Source organism: Morus notabilis, unplaced genomic scaffold (assembly GCF_000414095.1).
Source record: "Morus notabilis unplaced genomic scaffold, ASM41409v2 Scaffold277, whole genome shotgun sequence".
Taxonomy (NCBI): domain Eukaryota; kingdom Viridiplantae; phylum Streptophyta; class Magnoliopsida; order Rosales; family Moraceae; genus Morus; species Morus notabilis.
The window spans coordinates 539,705-555,566 of record NW_010363731.1 but is presented as its reverse complement, the minus strand read 5'-3'; the positions used below and the strand labels follow the sequence as shown (position 1 = coordinate 555,566).

General features: G+C 34.1%; 1 long non-coding RNA gene across 1 annotated transcript; it reads right to left on the bottom strand.

The window, feature by feature from the left end:
* Positions 1-12,621: 12,621 nt before the first annotated feature.
* Positions 12,622-13,418, bottom strand: LOC112092839. The gene is made up of 2 exons (XR_002902779.1): positions 13,008-13,418; positions 12,622-12,908 (listed from the first exon to the last, which is right to left on the bottom strand). It is a non-coding gene; the product is annotated as an uncharacterized LOC112092839 (long non-coding RNA).
* Positions 13,419-15,862: the final 2,444 nt, after the last annotated feature.

Sequence of the window (15,862 nt, the reverse complement as noted above, 5' to 3'; positions counted from 1 at the left end):
TTACAGATTCTCCTTCTCGTTGACTAGTCAAATGTGGTTTGTTGCCCTTTAGGAGTTGATTCTGCACCTTTATTGCGCGGTTGCTAGAGATATAGTTTTCTTATTATATGGAAGGCAATAAAATTCGTCCAATGAGCGAGTTGCTTGCCACCTAAGTCAACCGTTGACCTTTTTTCTCCTTATTTCATCTAGCTTGACTGGCTGATTTCCTTCCTTTTTTGGATGATATTGTTGCCAAATTCCTTTTATGGAATATCTTGAGAATATTCTTTTGTTGCTTAGTGCCTAAGGAAAAGTGTCGACTTGTGAGATTGACCGGCGAAGTTGACTGATCGATGAGTGGTTTTAGCCTATTTAGGGACTCGTAATGACTTGTCTGGTAACCTTCCAGAGCCTAAATTGCCACGTATATGGTGAGAGATGAGGTACGAAATCTGATCTCAATAAGTACCCTCGTAATATAAAATATCACCCGGGAAAATGACTAAACTATCATTTATTTTTTGTTGTGATGAGAGTAGATTTGAAAATATTTTGTTGTTTGTTTCTTAGTTTTGTTGTTTTTTTTCCTCACATCTTACATTTCTTTTACGAATTATTGTTTCGTCTTATCTAATTATGGTTTTAACTGAAAGGGTAGAATTATCATTTTATATTTTCAAAATTGAGCTCAAAATATACCTAAATGTTATATTTTTTTCAATTAATACGTGATACCCCAACAGGACTTTCCCAAATAGGAGAGTCCTAAATTAAAAATGTTTCAAATTACACAGCGTCAAAATAATATTTTTACTTTTACAAATTCTCATTTTGTATATTTATTTGTGTAGATTCATTTATCTAAAAGTAATTTTTCTTTAAAAGAAAAGGTTCACGTAAATTGTTTGGAAAATGAGGAATAAGATTTGTAATAATGGATCGAATGGCAAGATAAACCTCGATGCTTTGTAGAAGAATCAAGACATTGATGAAAAGATGAAAGGTACTCCTCAATGTTACACGGACACATGTAATAATAATAATAATAATAATAATAATAATAATAATAATAATAATAATAATAATAATAATAATAATAATAATTATTATTATTATTATTATTTGGCCTGTGTATTTTGTGTTGTCCTTTAGGCTATTTGTATTTTTCCTACTTTTTTTTTGATAATTTAAGTTTTATTTTAATAAATTAAATGAGGAGTACTTGATGTGATGTCAGTTATCTCTTCATCTTTTTTGCTTACTGAAAACAAAATAAAAATAAAAATAAAAATAAAGTATTCTAGGCCGTAACTAAGTGCTAACGTGAACCAATCAGAACAGAATCGTGGTATCACCGTCTGTTTAGTTACTTTTGTCATGTATAATATTAGTGGTTTAGAATCGAATTCTTACTTTTTTCACATATGCTTAAAGTTAGCTAGTCTTTTACTATTTTACTTGAGCGTTGGAGTCCATTTTGCAGGTATTCGAACATGCGGATCATATGTAAAGGATTCTCGATCTTCAGAGATCAAGCCACTCCAACATGTATCGATGTGATAATAAATTTACTAGATGTAATTCATTTACTTATTTATGGCGTTTTAGAGAAAATATAACTAGATGTAATTGATTTTTAGTTAAATTATCCCTTGAGTTATTACTTTTTTTTTAATAAACTTACCCTCTAATTTTTTACAAGATACGAGTACATATTGACACAAAATCAATATTTTAGAGGGTATTTATAAAATAACATTAATTTAGAGAATATTTTAAACCACCTTTCATACTTTAAGAGATGAAATAAACTTTTTAAAATTTAAGAGACATATTAAAATAATGCACATAATTCAGAGAGCCTTTGTGAAATTAATCCTCCATGAACATGCATGGAGGTTCAGGGCAAGTGGGAGCAGTGTTTCTAAAGGAAAAAAAGAAAATGTAAAAAAAAGAAAAAAAGAAAATGTTTAAAGTTTATATTGTATTTATCATATGTACTTGTGTGGCTTGATTTAAAAAAAAAAAAAAAAGGAAAAAAAAAAAAGAAAAGGGAGTCAGCCCCGTGATTTGCGGAGATGCTTGCAATGGACTCGCTGTCAGTGGCAACACACCATTTCTCACATTTATTCTCAGACTCTAAAATCTTTGGGCCTCACATCCAAACGCACGTACCATGCACTTTATTATATTTATACGTATTCCCACACTATCTTTTGCTGTTGTCTCTACTCTCCACGCGCCAGTATATACTTACCGACATCATGCACCCCAAAATTGCTGTTGTCTAATACCAAAAACACTTTTTGTTTTGTTTTAAAGAAACTCCCACATTAAAGAAAAAAACAAAAAAATTGATTCTTAGCTACACTGATACATTTAGGCACCTCTAATTACTTGAGTTAACTTCAAGTAATTAAAATAGGTTTTTTTTTTTTTTCTTTTTCTTTTGTCGAGAAAATTTTCCGCATATCCGCTAGGATATGCGGAGCAACGGCCGGAAGAGTCTTTTTTTTTTTGTTGTTGTTGGAGAAATCTCTCACCTACGCTCAAATAATAGAAAGAAATTTTATAAAATCCGCAATTGTCGCAGTCGTTTTTAGTGTCCCTCCGCAATTGTCGCAATCGTTTTTAGTGTCGCTCAAAAGATGAGGAGTTATCTCTTATTTATTAAGCTCATCCAATAAAACTTTAGAGTCTATCAGGAGATTCAGGATTTGAAGAGCTCAAATTAAAGCCGTAAAACAAGTAGCTACTCCTATTGCAATTGGGGGATGGTGGTTTTTTTTGTTCCCGCGGAGCGAAGATCATTCGCTTCGGAATTTTGATAATTATAGAAACGCTAAATGGGCACGGAATACGTAAATTGGACATCCTTAAACTACATGAGAACACCAGTTTTAAAGGTTGTAGAAGTCTTGTGGTTCTTACAAGTTACAACTTAGAAGTGCAGCGATGCACTAGGGCAAACAAGTTCTAGGTACATGACACCGGCCCTCGGTCATATATCTGATCACATCATTATCATAATAACTAGAGCTTTTAGTACTGAAATTTCTCGTTGTTTAGTATTTCTTTTATGCTTAGAAAAAAAGGATTTTTTTTTTTTTGTTGTTGGAGAAATCTCTCACCTACGCTCAAATAATAGAAAGAAGTTTTATGAAATCCGCAATTGTCGCAGTCGTTTTTAGTGTCCCTCCGCGATTGTCGCAATCGTTTTTAGTGTCGCTCAAAAGATGAGGAGTTATCTCTTATTTATTAAGCTCAAATAAAACTTTAGAGTCTATCAGGAGATTCAGGATTTGAAGAGCTCAAATTAAAGCCGTAAAACAAGTAGCTACTCCTATTGCAATTGGGGGATGGTGGTTTTTTTTGTTCCCGCGGAGCGAAGATCATTCGCTTCGGAATTTTGATAATTATAGAAACGCTAAATGGGCACGGAATACGTAAATTGGACATCCTTAAACTACATGAGAACACCAGTTTTAAAGGTTGTAGAAGTCTTGTGGTTCTTACAAGTTACAACTTAGAAGTGCAGCGATGCACTAGGGCAAACAAGTTCTAGGTAGATGACACCGGCCCTTGGTCATATATCTGATCACATCATTATCATAATAACTAGAGCTTTTAGTTCTGAAATTTCTCGTTGTTTAGTATTTCTTTTATGCTTAGAAAAAAAGGACAATTAATTAGTCTTCAAATTGTTAAAATAGCAATGACTAAAACAATTTGACGGAGTTTAGATTATGAACTCGTAGGAAAATTGTCTGGACCACTAGCAAACCCACTATAGTTTTTGACAAGGATATCGTAGCTAATTAATCGCAATTTTGTGCTATCATTCTCTTGTGATCATTTTTCTCTCATAAGAAAATTCAATAAATCAAAGTGGACATAGCTCTAATTATATGAACAGTGAGCCATTATAAATTCTCTTCTCTTTTTTATCATTTCACTACTACTATTTATTAGATGTGATATCAATTCCCACGATACCATAAGAAGTTCACTTTGTCGAGCAAGTCTTTATTGTCAACACCAATTTGGGCGTAGCTCTAATAAATTATATACTTGTATCACTTTAGTATTTGATTTTTAGAGGATTATAAAGTAATTGAAAATTGGTGAATATTATCTTTTATAAAATTAGTCGATATTAATATAAAAGAAAAATGAGACAAATATCAAGTACATAAAATCTGAAGTAAAAGAGTACTAATTAAGAGTAAAAAAATAAAAATTAAAGACTCGTTCATTTTATCGATTCGAGTTTTCAATTCTAGTTTTACCACACTTAAAAGCTCTAAAAAAAAATTACTTCTATAGTTAAAAGTTCTTATATAAGTCACATCTAAACTTAAACTAAAAATTAGAATCAACAAAACTTAAGATACACTTAAAGAATAAGTTAAGAGTAATTTTTTCTAACATAAACAAAGAAATTACAAGAGAGCGTGGGGCGACTTTTGGAGTTGGAGAAGGTAGAGAAGTGGGAAAAGAGCACATAAGATTGAGTGCAATTAAGGGCCGTTTAGTTGATTATTTCTAGGTTGCCTGTTATCTTATCAATAATAAATAAGTAAGACGTGCTCTCTCATGCACGAACGGCAGAGAAGGGGCAGCACACGCATGTGCACACATGGATGGGACCCACGCCTGTCCTAACAAAAGGTCTACAACCCCAAACAAGCTTCGATGATGGGGGCATTCCCCAAAATACGACGACCCCCCACTTTTGTGGGTCCCATCTAATAGCCCCTCGTTGTCATGCAGGCCACACATTCTGCCAATTAGTCTCTCTTTTTTTTTTTTTTTTTTTTTTTTTTTTTTTTTTTTTTAAAAGGAAAAAAATAGGGAAAGAAAAAGGAAGAGAAAAAAAAAAATCCAAGGTCAAAGAAAATGGTCTTAAGCCCCTTCTAATGATGCCTCACGTTGTACCACTAAATTAAGGATCTAAGCAACCCACTATGTTTGGGTTCAAATGTTTCTTTCTTTTCTTTGCTTTTGGCTGTAACGAGTGGAAAAATGAATGAAGCTCAATGATAAACAAACTCGATCAGTGGAGTTGAACATGGTGACCATTTTTTTTTTTTCCGTTGATTTAGCTCAGTTCCTGGGGTGATATTTAAAATAGTTAATTAGAGATTGTGAATAATCCATTCAAAATAGAGAAATTTATAATGCAGCGCCCATTTGGTGGGTGGAATAAGGGAAGATATAAACGATACAATTATCCTAGCTAGTTCAACGATTTGTGCTATGAAAAGAGAGAATATGTTCATATCATGAAAAATCAATATAAACACTAAGCTACAACCACACAGACTATATTTAGATTTTAACAACTGAAGGAAAAATAGTGTATATACCAACCCTACCACCATCTTGGACTCATTATTGTAAGATCATTCACGAAAATAAAATCTCGACAATGCTCCTATGTCGCCGGTCCTCTGGCCACAATGCTCATTTTCTTTCTCTCTTTTCTGTAGTGTTGCACTTTGTATAGTTAACTTAAACCGAAATAAGATTTTGTGCCATTTTAAGGACTTGGTAAGCAATCAAAAGCTCAAAATGATGTGAAATTCGATCCATATATAACTAAGCTTTTCAAATAAATAGGATCACTTTTAATACTTTTTCAGAATGATATAAACTCAACCGATAACTATTCTATAAGCTTCAACCATAGAGAGATCTCATTTTTAATTTTTAATTTTTTTTATCATGTATATCACCAAACATTAAATTAAAAGTGTTCTAAAAGAACAAATATTAAATTGAATGTACAATCATATAAAATGTACCCAGTATAATTTCAAATAAAATATTAAGCATAATCCAACCACCAATTTGAGCTGATCTAGGTACCAATCTTATCTAGTATCCTGCATCAACCTGCCTATTACTACATATACATTACAGTGTGGATCTTCTGCAAGATTACATGGATGCATAAATGATTGACAACACCATTTTTGTTTTAATATTTTCTTGAAAATATTATCTTCTCTATGCATATTCTGGAAACCTAAAACTGTTTGGACAAGGGTATGTGCACACAAGATTATATGTAGCATAAGTACTAACTTTTATCATATTACGATTAGACTTTACAGCCTAAACTCCATTTGGGATGCATCCATTTATTTGCAACATATATAATGCCCTCGAAGGGAAATAGCTGAAATCCTTAAATCAAGGCGTGGATCGCTTATAACACACTAATGGGACACTCTAATTTCTTGTTGAAGCAACGTATCCTCATCCACAAAGAAAAAACAAAATCAAGACAGAAAAACAAACAAAACACACTTTATATATACATTGGTGTCAAATAATAAATTCTCTCCTTTGAACTCCTAGAGTTAATTAGTGAATAACCGTATTGATGCCCAGTGAGATTCTAAATGGGAGCTTATACACACACACACACACATATAGATATGTATATATATATATATATATGTATGTATGTATGTATTTATGTGATCGGAAGAGGCCGAGGACCATTCTCTTTTCCATGAAAACAAATGCATCCCTTGTCACTTATAGGATTTGATTGATGAGTAAAACTGCAAATGCATCTCTTGCCTTACTTTTGACTTCTCATGCAACCACAAAATGATTTAAAATCGAGAAATACTAGTTTTGTTCATTGCAAAGTAATTTGTGGTGTACCTGGGTTTACTAGAATCAACCAACTGATACTGCAACCAACTGATCTTTAAGTTGATATTTTAGTTTTAAAATTCAGTGACAACATCAGCTGCTGTTAAGATTTCGTCCATAATTACTTTTGGTTGGAGTTTTGACTTTATTTATAAGATTTGATAAATTTGATAAATTACCTAATTTTGTAATCTTGATTTATATATAAATAATTAATGGAAATTCCACTGTTTTTTTTTTTTGAACTTGGTTCGAGTTTTACCACACACACACTAGGGGTGCGTTTGAAATTTGTTCCAAAATGATTTTATTTTTTGTATGAAAATGAAAATAAAAACGTTTTTAATCTCATACAGCAATCATTTTTAAGCAGAAGTTGAATGTTGGACGAGTAAGAGATCAAGTTTCACAACATGAACCCGTTTCTTCTATTAAGGAATGAATAGTCAGGGTGTTTTCGTGCCCGGAGAGGGAGCCAGTTTGGGTTGGTAGGTTAAAGCCCTTGTTGCTTTATGGTTAAGAAGGCTCATGCTGCCAGCGTCTCTGGAGGACACTGTTCATGGTTGCTATTTTCTGTTGGCGATCAAGATTGTACAGGGAGTTACATTCCCATTGGCTTCACTTTTCTTGGGCCATCTTTATTCATAGTTGGAGGCCCTTTACCGGTTGGAGTATACAGGTGCTGGAGGGTATCTCTTGGATACTTATGTTTCGACAGGGTTTCTCCAGGCGTTCTTTTGCGAGAGGTTTCGGGTATATGCTTTGAGACCGACTGATGTGTAGGACATTGGGGCAGCTCTCGGCGAGCTTCGTTATCCAGAGGCGGTACTCCCAGCGGTCTACCGTTGGTTCATAGTGAAGCCCACCAAAGTTGATCTGTTGACTGTGCTGGATAAAGAATTCAAGTTTTGTTTCCGCCCATATTGCAAGCTTGAGGCTGCGTTTGGCGAATACTGTTTCTATCGAGGCAGAGTTGTAGTGGAGTTTAGTCTGATGCAGCTCTTGACCCTTACTTTTTGAGCAAGATCTGGGAGCTATATACTACAGTCGTGGTATGCTTTGTTCTTAGCTACTGCTCCGACATGGCTGGTGGTGTATGGAGAGAAGAAAATATAGATGTATCTTGTGACGCTTTATAATCCACATAGATTTAGGCATCAGTTTTGGATTAGATCAGGGTGCGCTGAAGGTGGCTACGAGGTTCCATGGGCAGGAGACCTCATTTCTGAGTGGTAGCGTTGTGGAGCTCTTTGGTCCAAATAGGTGTTCTTAGGTACCTTTCAGTGGAGAGAAGGCCTCCGTTTGGACTCCTATGATCAGTTTTGGCGGCACTAATTGGAGAGTATTGCAATCTTCTGTACTTTGCCATTTGAAGAGTAGAGTATGGGCTCTATTATGCAACTAGGAGATTATGTGATGAAACTCAGAATTGTAAGAACTTTTCTTCTCTTTTTATCTCTGATTACATGGTTGTCACTAGAATGTGACATGCTGTCAAACATAATGTTAGATTCCTATAAGAGTTATGTTACACGCCTATCTCATAGGAGAAAGGAGGAAAAAATTTGTGTTATCTAATTTTCTATTGTCTCCTATTTATAAAACACTAGGAGGACCCATTTGCTTTAACTTAGAGACAAAACAATATAAAATTGGTTATTTTAAATCTTATTCGAAATACAGTTTTCCATTTAATTTTGGAAACAAAATTCTCCCTACCCTTTTATTATATGGCTAGCCATACCATAGGGAGATCTCCCTGCGGTTGGCTCAAATAGCAAGCATGAGAGAGGAAAAATTTCTCATTAATCCATATTCTAATTTTACCTCAAATTCAAATTTAATTTAAGTCAAACTCTACTTTCCTTTTGAATTTGATTGTAAAACTTGTCAAACAAGTAAACTAGATATCTTGAAAAGCAAGCAACTGAATCCCAGTAGAATTCACACTTTATCACACGCCCCTTGCACGTCCCAGTGCCTGGGCGTGCGGCCTCCGTGGTCCCAACATAGCGTGTTCCAAAATTAAATTAATTAAATATCACATTATTTATTTAGAGTGATATTAAATCCCAATAATTCATCTTGTCTTGCAAATATTACAAGGATGACGCGGGGACTCATGGGTCAATAATTCTGCTCCAATAAAATTAATAATTAATTAAGCTATTTAATTATTTGATTAATTCTATTAATTCCAAAAGTTACTCCACTAAAAACTTGCACTCTCAAAATTATATACATAATTTACTTCTAAGAACTTGAAGTGTCCATTTGATATAGTCACTACAAATAGATCAATCCTCCATAAATAATTCATAATTAGAGCTAAGTGAAATCTATTAACCTCTCTAATTACATCTTTATCCTTGAGTACCATCAATTTTTTAATAGATAGTGATTCATAAAACACATTCAAGAATTTGAGCTCTTATTAATCCAAGCACCGAATCAATCCTCAAGGAAATTATTTATCTGCTTCTTTTTCAAGAAGAAATGGATTCCATCTCGTAATATTAGTAGTCCCGGCTACTTATTTCTTCATATCTCCAAGATATAAGGAATATGATTTAAAATCTCAAAATCCGTACCGAGTAAATCAAAAGACACAAATCCATAAATAGGAGTTTACTAAAAACGCATGATTAAGATCATCTATATATAATCATCAGTAGACTCAATTAGAATTTCTATACTTAACGAAAATTATTAGAAATTTATATTGTGTCTGTGTCCCAGTCCTACATAATCTCATTATGTAAAATATAGTCATTCGACATCTCTCTATATTAACGATGTGGATAAGCTCATTCCATTCTTAGTGGAAATGACATGCATTAATAATGTTTGAATTAAAGATTCTGAACTTTAATTAAATTTATTACGTACTAATTTTGAGTATTATCCTTAAATATTATCCTCTAGTATACAACACTTATATACCATAGTTAAGGTCACATAAATAATCGTAGAATTTTCAATGATATTCAAGTATATAACAATAGATTCACTTAAATAATGAAATTTCTATTTTATTAATCACATCTCATGCTTTTGGACACCATTTCCAACACATACCATCTCCAAAAGTCACGAACCCTTCATCTCCTTCCCAGAAATTTAACAGATTTTCCTGAGTACCAGTCATGTGCCTGGAACAACCACTATCAAAACACCTTAAATCAGTTTTTCTAACCCACATTTTTCTTGATTGTTTATTAGATAAATCAATCTTAATTTTAGGTGTTTATTTTACTTTTTTATAATTAAATAAATTTATATTTATACTTATGTTAACAACTTTTATGCACTTAAAACACCATGGCCCAACAAGTCTAGGCATATGGTAAGAATGAGAAATAGGAACAAACCTGTTTGCTGCTCGCCTAATAAAAGAGAATGGAAATCAAACATAATTTGGGAGATCATTTCTATATCAGTGAAAACCTATGGAAATCAAACATAACTTGGGAGATCATGTTATTTTATATGCTATACTTTCCTTAGCTGTCAACATTGAATTGATGTTAAAAATGCATTCCTCAATGGTGATTTAGAAGAGGAAGTATATATGGAAATTCCACCTGGGCTCGAGCAATCAATAGGCATCAAACAGGTGTGCAGACTTCGAAAGTCACTATATGGTCTCAAACAATCGCCAAGAGCCTGGTTTGACAGGTTTACCAAGGCAGTTAAGGAGTAGGGATATTTGCAAGGACAATCATATCACACGTTATTCATCAATAGAAATTCGGATGGTAGGATTACAATCCTTATTGTCTATGTTGATGACATAATTGTTACTAGGAACAATGAGGCAGAAATTGCTCGGCTAAAGGGAATCAATCCTAAGTCAGGAATTTGAAATCAAAGACCTTGGAGCTCTAAGATACTTTCTTGGAATGGAGGTAGCACGGTCTAGCAAAGGAATTTCAGTCTCACAGAGGAAGTATACACTGGACTTACTAAAAGAAATAGGCATGCTTGGCTGTAAGCCTTCAGACACTCCTATGGATCCTTTCAACAAAATAGGGACTAAAGGAGATTCAGGTCCGGTAGATAAAGGAAGATATCAAAGGTTAGTGGGCAAACTAATCTACCTATCTCACACAAGACCAGACATCAGTTTCGCTGTCAGCACGGTTAGTCAATTCATGAATAGTCTGAATGAAGAGCATCAAGAAGCAGTATACAGGATTCTGAGGTACTTAAAGATGTCTCCCGGCAAAGGTTTATTTTTCAAGAAAGGAATAAACAGGGGCATAGAGATCATGATGCAGATTGGGCGGGATCTTTGACTGATAGGCGATCAACCTCTGGATACTGTTCGTTTGTATGGGGAAACCTTGTCAGCTGGAGGAGCAAAAAGCAATTAGTAGTCGCTCAGAGTAGTGCTGAAGCTGAGTTCAGGGTCCTAGCTCACGGAATTTGCGAAGGAATGTGGCTAAGAAGACTTCTAGAAGAACTACAACTCCCAATCAAGACTCCTATGGAACTGTTGTGTGACAATCAGGCAGCCATCAGTATTTCGAAGAATCCAGTCCTTCATGATCGCACCAAGCACGTGGAAATAGATTGTCACTTTATCAAAGAAAAGATAGAGGATGGAATTGTGGAAGTTGTCTACACGCCCACACGACAACAAACTGCAGACGTGTTCACCAAAGCTATTGCAAGAACTCACTTCGATACTCTACTATCCAAGCTGGGAATGATTGACATACATTCTCCCGCTTGAGGGGGAGTGTGGAAAGTCATTTAGAATAGGCTGATTGTATAGCTGTAGTTTCCTATTTTGTAGGGATTTGATTTGTTTCTTGATTTCTCTAGATAAGGAGTTACCTAATATATTATCTATAGGGCTGAAATCAAGGGATTTAAAACCGGCTGTGGTTATCCCTAATTTGTCTATAAATAGTGGTTGTACAGAATTGTTTTCAGAGTGAATAAGAATTATTCTTTCTCCTAAAACCTAAATCTGGCTCTAAGAAATCTTCAGTAAGGGTTTGGATTTCTCCCCGATTTCAACAACACAAAGTGCTTTAATGTGTGTACCTCTAACCAAAAAGGTAAAACAAAAAAACTAGATTAGAAATGATTTCATCCCATCCATTCTGTTTTATTATGCTTGATTTCCATTATGCTGATTTCTATATCAGTGAAAACCTTTCCTAACAAAGATACTAGCTGCCAATTCTCTGTCAAATCAATCAGATATCCATTCCCAAAATAATTCTAATCAAAATAATCTAAACAAGGTGGAAATCAAACATAATTTGGGAGATAAACCAAAATCAAATCCCAATAGATAGTTTAATATATACTCTATTAGCTAGATATTATATTTAAATAATATTATGTCAACTGGTTCCAAGTTAGTAAGGGTGAGGTGGGTTTAAGGTAGAGCTGTAAGTTTAGGCTGTGTTAATCGAGTTGGCCTGAGGCTCGCTTTATTGGTCCGGGTCCAGTCCGGCCCGGCTCCATTTTTTGGATCGGGTTGGACAGAGGTTTCAAGCCTAAAACCTTATTTGGACTGGGCTGGGCCATCCCGAACACTTTGTATTTTAAATTTTTTTTGAAAATATCTCATAAAATTTCGGGTTGGGCCAGGGCGGCCGTAGGCATGTCGAGCTTTAGAGCTGGTCTGGGCTGACCCTTCCCTCTTTAAGGACGGCCCACAATTTCCATTCGGGTCGTTGGGGCATGTTGAGCAGGACGACCTGAACTTTCACCTCTTGTTTAAGGAGAGATCTCACACTCGAGTCTCAGGAACAACTAGCTTCTATAATTAAAAAAAATATGTATTATCTATATTTTTTTTTCATTTGAGTTCATACCATGTGATTTAAAACCATATAGATCATAACGATCATGATTTGCATGAAAGTAGAAATATCTAGACCAAAATCTATGAGTTAATGCAATACAAGTAAGACATATAAGCCGTTTCACCAACTGAACAATTAATTTATAGTACACTTATTTTTACAACTTATTTTATTTTTTTTGTGAACACACAAATCCTAGCATTAATCTGCCGGATGAGCAAAGTGATCAATTCATAAAGGTGTCACTAATCTAGCTAGTAGGAAACTATTCTAGTCACATTATTTACAAACAAGCCACTAGCAAATTGAGAAATAAAAGTACAATATTATTCTTTCTTTCTCTTCGGTAGCATAATACAAGTACTACAAATATAGATACACTAAAGATTTGCTTCCCTCTCTCCCTGATCTCTCGCTGAATTCTATCTGGTACGATATTTTAAAGAGAGAGGAAATAATCAGAGTCCTCTTAAACATTATTATTTACACACCGAACATGGTGAAGAGACTTTTAAGAACATTCACCTTGGCTTCAAGTTGAAAGATTTGGCTTGCAGTTTCCTCATACAACGTTTCTGGGTTCATGATGATCTCCTCACACCTTGGATCGATGAGCCTCTGAAGCTGCCTAAGCTTCTGCAGAGTCGACGTTTTCGCGGCCTCAGCATTTCTCATCAAAGGAAGCTTGAGCTTTCTCTTGCCCTTTTTCATGTGCAAGCCTCGTCTCCTCCGTGAGTAAGTAGTTTTGCAATTACACCTTGTCGTCATTCTTAGTGGGAAAAGACATATAGAGATGCCTATTGATGCAATACAATTACAAGTACACATGAATATTGGAGTTAAAGTGGGGACTTTAAATAGGCACACGCCAAGTACCATACATCACAATAATTCTCATCATCCAATTATTGCTCGGTGACAAATCACTAGGGAAAATGTTATTAGCACTCTTAAGAAGAGGTTGTCATTTACTTAATTACGTTTTGAAAACTATATTATAAATATCGAGGAGTACTTTAGTGGAAAGATAATTAGTGTCATGCAGTATATAGTCGACGGTTCAAAAATAGAGAAAAGCAATCATGCAATCAAAATTCATTTGTTAAATTATAAAAGCAAAAACGGACAAAATGAGTTTGATGTATCAAAACGAATCTTACTAGAAAGAAATGAATGATCAATCAATGTTATTTTCACGTGCTGCTTTCGTATTTTTTTACAGAAATCAAAAGATATTGTGCCTAACTCAGCCTCACCTTATTAAGTGGATCATGTCAATATATCCAGCTAATGTGAGATTGTAATACGCCCCGCTCGCGCACAGCGTGGACCATGCCAAACCTCTGCGAATAAGTCGATATTGGAGGACCCAACATTACAAAACTGGGCATGCTCTGATACCATTTTACAGAAATCAAAGGATACCTAACAAAATCGGCTTGTTAGGGGAGGATTGCCATCACCTTATTAAATGGATCATGCCAATATCTCCAGCTAATGTAGAAGTCTAATAATATTCTCCAATGAGTAAAATAAGGTCGTTACTTTATTCTAACAATATGATTTGTCAGCTCGGTTAATTAGAAAAAGTAGATAATTAATTTAACCAACTTGAATAGAAAAATAACACATTTTGAGGAAAAAAAAATTAAAAGCCTCCTTAGAATTACTTGCTCGAAATATCATCTACTTCGATGTTCATAAAACAGATCAACGTGTAAGAACAGTCTTAGAATATTATAGAGAAAGGAGAAGAGACAAATGAGTGTCTACCGTCTATTCAATGAGTCAGATCCTCTATCCATTATGACTTCATTGAAGAGACAATTAGTTGCCGACATTCATGCATGTACCCAATATAATCGTTGCGGAAGGCTACAAAATGTAGTTATTAAATTTCTTCATCACACACATATGCTTTGCAATACGTTGCTTTGTCATTCAACTATTTGTATTGGTTAGATCCCAATAGTGATTAAGCATTTCTGGTTGAAAGCTCAACCAATCTTAGTTTTTTTTTTTTTTTTTTTTTTTTTTTTTTTTTTTTTTTTTCCTTTTAAAATTGATGAGATGAAAGGACAGGATATCAAATAAGTTGATTAAAACAACCTAAATTGTAGCTTATTATATAATTAAAGATTTAATTGTTACAAAATAATATATATATCGACATATTATTACATAAATCTCCTAAAGCATAAACTTTTGAATGATGAGCAGATTCTTAACTTGGTCTCATAATAAGAAGAGGCCTAAATTATTTTCAGTCTCTTTTAAGCATCAGTAAGAGAAGATATTGTTTTGCAATTTCCATCTAATACTTTCAACTGTCTATTATTATTTCGTAATGGTAACAATTAACGATCTTTTTTTTTTTAAACACATACAAGTAAATTATCATTGTAAAACTTTTCTTTCTTTCTTTCCTTATTATTTAAATTTTTTTAATAAAGAAAAGTGATGGCATGAACAGATTCTGGAATATTTTATTTAGCTTGGCACCTACGAATATCAACGTCCCACACCAAGTAATCCACTCAAAATTTATTAACAAATGAAAAATAAATAAAAGGGAAAATGAGACAAATATCCCTTAAAGTATATGGGTCTAGATTTTTACTTCTCACTCTTAATTAATACTCTATTTAGTCAAATTATATATTAGTAAAAAAATGTATTAATCAAGAGTACCGAGTAAAAAATCATATTCACACGCTCTAAGAGTAAGTTCAACAATTCCCTCTAAACGTGAAAATAAACAAAGCGAGTGTAAAGAAAAGTATCGGGCTGAAAAAGAAAATATCTTCAAACACTCCTAGTGGAGTTGAAAGGATCCACTCCTCTAAAATAAAAGAGGGTGCCCGATAAATAAAAAATATATATAGTAAAAGAAAAAATAATACATGATCCAGTTTCGGCTTTAATAACCATATAACGTTTTTCAAGAAGAAAAAAAAAATCACAATAAAACAATGGATTAGATACATGTTCATCAATTAGAATTCAAAGTCTGAACACGGGTCCACAGTGGAGCAGTGAAAGTACTCAATCAAACACAGATGAGATGAGGGCCATTATTCATTTACACAATTTGGTGGTAATAGGCACTAGGGACACCACGTTGGCTTGACCTCTTCCCTTCTGATCAGAACGTCAATTTTCCGAAAGTGAGCCGGGCATATTTTGTAGATATATGTCCACACTTTAGGTCTTTTTCTTGTGGTGGAAATTCGAAAGAAGCCAAAACAAACCAGCCTAGCCCAAATAAAGATTGATGGACTTGTCAATGCCTGCATCATTATTCATTCATTCATTCATTCATTATACACACATACACAAGGTCATTTTCTTTGAGGGACTCATTTAATGCAACACACGTG